Below are 6,000 nucleotides of genomic sequence, written 5' to 3'. Positions count from 1 at the left end.
ATATATATATATATATAATTTAGAAATTTGTTTCTTTACACTTACGGCGCACCGCTAAAAGTAAGACTCCAGCACAAATATTACGTGTGTAGCAATGGTCAATATGTCCGAGGATAGCTTGTACTCCTCAGAAGTGGTTTCCATTTAGTATGTCGGCGCCTTCTTTTACACTCTTCCCATCGTCGTCCATACACGCCCCAACGAAGATATGCGACATGAAAGAGAAAGAAAAATGTGAAAGCGCGCAGAAGGTGTGGGAACAGACCACGACCGGTTTACAGTGCGTAGGTGAGTAAACTCACTCTCCTAAATTTTGTTTGATAGTCTATAGGTATCATCATCATCATCAGCCTGATTACGCCCACTGCAGGGCAAAGGCCTCTCCCATACTTCTCCAACTACCCCGATCATGTACTAATGGTGGCCATGTTGTCCCTGCAAACTTCTTAATGTGATCCGCCCACCTAAGTTTCTGCCGCCCCCTGCTACGCTTCCATTCACTTGGAATCCAGTCCGTAAGCCTTAATGACCATCGGGTATCTTTCCTCCTCATTACACGTCCTGTCCATGCCCATTTCCTTTTCTTGATTTCAACTAAGATGTCATTAACTAGTGCTTGTTCCCTCACCCAATCTGCTCTTTTCTTATCCCTTAATGTTACACCTATCTTTCTTCTTTCCATAGCTCCTTTGGTCGTGCTCAATTTTAGTAGAACCCTTTTCGTAAGCCTCCAGGTTTCTGCCTCGTACGTGAGTACTGGTAGGACACAGCTGTTATACACTTTTCTCTTGAGGGATAATGGAAACCTTCTGTTCATGATTTGAGAAGGCCTGCCAAACGCACCCCAGCCCATTCTTTTTCTTCTGATTATTTCCGTCTCATGATCCGAATCCGCCGTCACTACCTGCCCTAAGTAGATGTATTCCCTTACCACTTCCAGTCCTCGCTACCTATTGTAAATTGCTGTTCTCTTCCGAGACTGTTAAACATTACTTTGGTTTCCTGCAGATTAATTTTTAGACCCCCTCTTCTGCTTTGCCTCTCCAGGTCACTGAGAATGCATTGCAGTTGGTCCCCTGAGTTGCTAAGCAAGGCAATATCATCAGCAAATCGCAAGTTACTAAGGTATTCTCCATTAACTCTTATCTCCAATTCTTCCCAATCCAGGTCTCTGAATACCTCCTGTAAACACGCTGCGAATAGCATTGCAGAGATCGTATCTCCCTGCCTGACGCCTTTCTTTATTGGGATTTTGTTGCTTTCTTTATGGAGGACTACGCTGGCTGTGGAGCTGCTATAGATATATTTCAGTATTTTTACATACGGCTTGTCTACACCCTGATTCCGTAATGCCTCCATGACTGCTGAGGTATCGACTGAATCAAACGCTTTCTCGTAATTAATGAAAGCTATATATAAAGGTTGGTTATATTCGGCACATTTCTCTATCACCTGATCGATAGTGTGAATATAGTCTATTGTTGTGTAGCCTTTACGCAATGTTTTCTGGTCCTTTGGTTGACGGAAGTCTAAGGAGTTCCTGATTCTATTTGCAATTACCTTAGTAAATTCTTTGTTGGCAACGGACAGTAAGCTGATCGGTCTATAATTTTTGAAGTCATTGGCGTCCCTTTTCTTATAGATTAGGATTATTTTAGCGTTCTTCCAAAATTCCGGTACGCTCGAAGTCAAATGGCATTGCGTATACAGGGTGGCCAGTTTTTCTAGAACAATCTGCCCACCATCCTTCAACAAATCTGCTGTTACCTGATCCTCCCCAGCTGCTTTCTCCCTTTGCACAGCTCCCAAGGCTTTCTTTACTTCCTCCGGCGTTACTTGTGGGATTTCAAATTCCTCTAGACTGTTCTCTCTTCCATTATCGTCGTGGGTGCCACTGGTACTGTATAAATATCTATAGAACTCCTCAGCCACTTGAACGATCTCATCCATATCAGTAATGATATTGCCGGCTTTGTCTCTTAACGCATACATCTGATTCTTGCCTATTCCTGGTTTCTTCTTCACTGCTTTTAGGCTTCCTCCGTTCCTGAGAGCGTGTTCAATTCTGAGAGCATGTTCAATTCTTTCCATATTATACTTCTATTAGTCAGCTGTCTTACGCTTGTTGATTAACTTGTAAACTCCTGCCAGTTGTATTCTAGCCGTAGGGTTAGAGGCTTTCATACATTGGCGTTTCTTGATCAGATCTTTCGTCTCCAATACGAGAGCTTACTGGCATCCTGTCTAACGGAGTTACCACCGACTTCTTTTGCACATTCCTTAATGATGCCCATAAGATTGTCGTTCATATCTTCAACACTAAACCTAAACACTAAACACTATATACCTGTTCTGTATATAGCTTTATCCGAAATTCCTCTATTTTCGCTCTTACCGCTAACTCATCGATCGGCTTCTTCCAGTTTCTTCCGCTCCCTCCTCAAGTCTAGGCTAATTTGAGTTCTTACCATCCTATGGCGACTGCAGCGCACCTTGCCGAGCATGTCCACGTCTTGTATGATGCCAGGATTGGCGCAGAGTATAAAGTCTATATCGTTTCTAGTCTCGCCATCCGGGCTCCTCCACGTTCACTTTCGGCTATCCCGCTTGCGGAAGAAGGTTTTCATTATCCGCATAATATTCTGTTCTGCAAACTCTACTAATACCTCTCCCCTGCTATTCCTAGCGCCTATGCCATATTCCCCCACTGACTTGTTTTCAGCCTGCTTCTTGCCGACCCTGGAATTCAAGTCGCCCATCAGTATAGTGTATTTTGTTTTGACGTTAGCCGTCGCCGAATCCACGTCTTCATAGAAGCTTTCGACTTCCTGGTCATCATGACGGGATGTAGGGCTGTAGACCTGTACGACCTTCAATTTGTACCTCTTATTAAATTTCACAACAAGACCTGCCACCCTATTGTTAATGCTATAGAATTCCTTTATGTGACCAGCTATAGCCTTATTAATCAAAAATCCGACTCCTAGTTCTCGTCTCTCCGCTAAGCCCCGGTAGCACAGGACGTGCCCGATTTTTAGCATTGTATATGCTTCTTTCGTCCTCCTAGCTGCTCTGAGCCCTATTATATCCCAATTCCTCCAATAGTACTGCTAGACCCGCCTCACTACATAACGTTGTAGCGTTAAATGTTGCCAGGATCAGATTCCAAGGCGGCATATATATATATATATATATATATATATATATATATATATATATATATATATATATATATATATATATATATATATATAGAAAGTTTAGACATTTATTTCCCGACATTTACGGGACAGCGCTAAAAGTAAGCCTCCAACACAATTATGATGCGTGTATTGCAATGGTCAACATTGCTTATATTCAGAACAGCTTTCCATTAAGTATATGGGTGCTTTCTCTTACTCTTTTCGCATCATCATCCATAGAACCCCCAAAGAAGACATGCGACACCAAGGAGAAAGAAAAATGTGAAAGCGAGCAGAAGGTGTGCGAAAAGACAGCAACCGGTGTACAGTGCGTAGGTGAGCAAACTCCGTTGCCAACATTTCGTTTGATAGTGTGTGTATGTATATATATATAAATATATATATATATATATATATATATATATATATATATATATATATATATATGTTAAGTTCATAATATTTTCTTTCATATTTTATATATATAAATTTGTTTCATTACATTTACAAGACAGCGTGGACAATAAAGCTCCAAGACGCATTCAAAGAAGCGTCAGAGTCCACATTTACTAACATATAACCACATAAACTAATTTTCACATTAAATAAAATGATCTTCATTAGATACAATGTACATATAGGTTATGAAGAACGGTGATTTGACAGAAGCACTTTGCATAGTGAAGTGATGCTATGAGATGTGGATATACAAAAATGATCATGCATAGGAGAGCACACAGAAATCACGGGCACCTACATACTGTGCACATTCAATGAATTCTTTTGATGGCCTTGGTTCAAGGACAAGGCTGGTCGAACACTAGGCCATACGCCTCCAATAGCCACCTTCAGGAAATGGCATGACCACTGTCCAGGTAACTCCTTTTCCCCAAGGAAGAATAACTTCTTTGGCTGAAACGACAGTAGATTAGTATAGAGACTTTACAGAAGTGTAAACAGAGTGCGGCTACGATGTGCCGCGGGAACTGCTTCACACCGGTTACGCGACATACCGAAGTCCCCCACAGCAATTAAAATTTGCGCGAAGCGACCACTTGAGCAGCCGCCAGGTGTAATAAAGCGGTGAATTCCAAGGTCGCATAAGCTAGCATGCACTGCAGTGCAAGATACCCTAGCAACGGCGCATTGAAGCAGCACATGCTTGTGGGATTCTTGAAGGGGAATTTGGACACAGTGAAGATGGGACTATCCCCTACAGCTCTAGTCTTTCACGCATTCGGAGCACTTGCCACATTAGGCGTCACATGAAGTCGTGTAGGTGGCCAGGCAGAAAGGTCGCCGTTATCGCACCCCAGGATGCATTATTGGAACGTGAGCGGTGCGTTGATAGATCAAGAAGATGCAGTAAAACTGACGTTGTATCTTCAGCATGGTTTTCCGGAAGGTCTACGTCAGGAGATACCTTTTGTAGGTGGCGATAAAATGCCACGGCCATAGAGTAAAATTCAGCTACGTTAAACACTTGTGGCCCGCGATTTAGTTGTACGTCCCGTAACATGCAATGAATTTTCGTGCCAAAGACATAGCAGGCGAGTTCACGCGTCGAGCCCTCTCCACGTTGTAGCATGCGAAGAAGAAATCGCAGAGCAGCCGGCAGCGGACAGACACGGATGGGAACGCCAACCCACCGCGAGAGCGTTGTTGCCGAAGCGCAGCGCGCCAGAGCAGTTCTGTACTGCGCGTCCAGAGGAAGAAACCTTCATGGACGATGCTGCTGCTTTCACCTCATCAACTTGAGTCGTTCACAAAGACTGTCAGTCACCTCAAGTGGAACCTGAGGGAGCCCACTAGCATTGTACCACATCTTTGAGTACCATGACCCAATTGCACAGTCGTACGCGCCATGTTTTGAAAATGCGTTACAAAGAGCGAATAATCAAGCGCGGGATACGGAATAACAAGAAGTGCTCTTGGAGGCCGCAGAACCGCATGTATTCGGTCGTCTACAAAGCGAGTTTTTTGCAAAGCGCAGAACTTCAGAGTGCGCACACGGACTAGATTTGCATCGCCAAGTAGCCGCTGACAAAGGCGACGCTGTGATGAGGCGTTGCAGACGCCTCCATAGCTCACGCTGCCATGACCGCATCAGCGCAGTCAGTCGACTGACCCGAAGGGCAATACGGAGCTTCGTGGCAGTATCCGCCAGTTCTTTTGGCATAAGTCGTCTCAGTGCACGACCTTCAACTTAACATTGCAAACGCCACTGCACCTTGAGCGCGTCACATGACTCTGGGTCAGATCTAGAAAGCGATGCGCGCAAGATAGTTGACAAACAAGAGCGTGAGCTTGCGTCATGTATAATGTGGGTATCGAGGCGCCAAGGCTTTAATGCTGAGGAAGGAGGGAAGTAAACTTCAAGCATAACTGGTTTTTTATCGGAAATATAAACCGGAGATAACGGTAACCTTATCACATTAGATTGTGAGACATACTGAGCTAAATTGCTTGGCACATAGGAACAGTCTAATCTGCAATCTGCCATCTGCAATCTTGACGTGACAACACGCCGCGTCGCCGCGTCCAGACAGATGAAGAACCATATAATGTCCTTATGTATCCAGCAGCGAAAAGTTCTGGACGAGACGACGCAGCTCCCGTGCGTTCCAGTCAAGTCGACCCCAGTTCGCGCCTTGCCCATCTGCTCGCCGGTCTAAAACAAAATTATAATCTCCAACAAGCACCACGTGACGACCGTTTTGGAAATACACGTCTAAGTCACGAAAGATATCACTGGGCCAGTGGCCTGTGCGGGTCCATAGGCGCGCAAAATGCGTAACATAGTGCACAATCAAATGGC

At 44.3% G+C, this 6,000-nt stretch overlaps 1 protein-coding gene across 1 annotated transcript in view; it reads left to right on the top strand.

Moving 5' to 3' along the window:
• Nucleotides 1-6,000, top strand: part of LOC126531608 (uncharacterized) — a 67,426-nt gene that overhangs the window by 231 nt on the left and 61,195 nt on the right. The window contains exon 2 of the mRNA XM_072288452.1: nt 3,423-3,518. The gene's annotated coding sequence lies outside the window, so the exon portion shown is untranslated. The remainder of the gene's footprint in view (nt 1-3,422; nt 3,519-6,000) is intronic.

This window comes from Dermacentor andersoni, chromosome 5, assembly GCF_023375885.2.
Source record: "Dermacentor andersoni chromosome 5, qqDerAnde1_hic_scaffold, whole genome shotgun sequence".
NCBI classification, from domain to species: domain Eukaryota; kingdom Metazoa; phylum Arthropoda; class Arachnida; order Ixodida; family Ixodidae; genus Dermacentor; species Dermacentor andersoni.
This window is presented reverse-complemented; position numbering and strand designations above follow the sequence as displayed.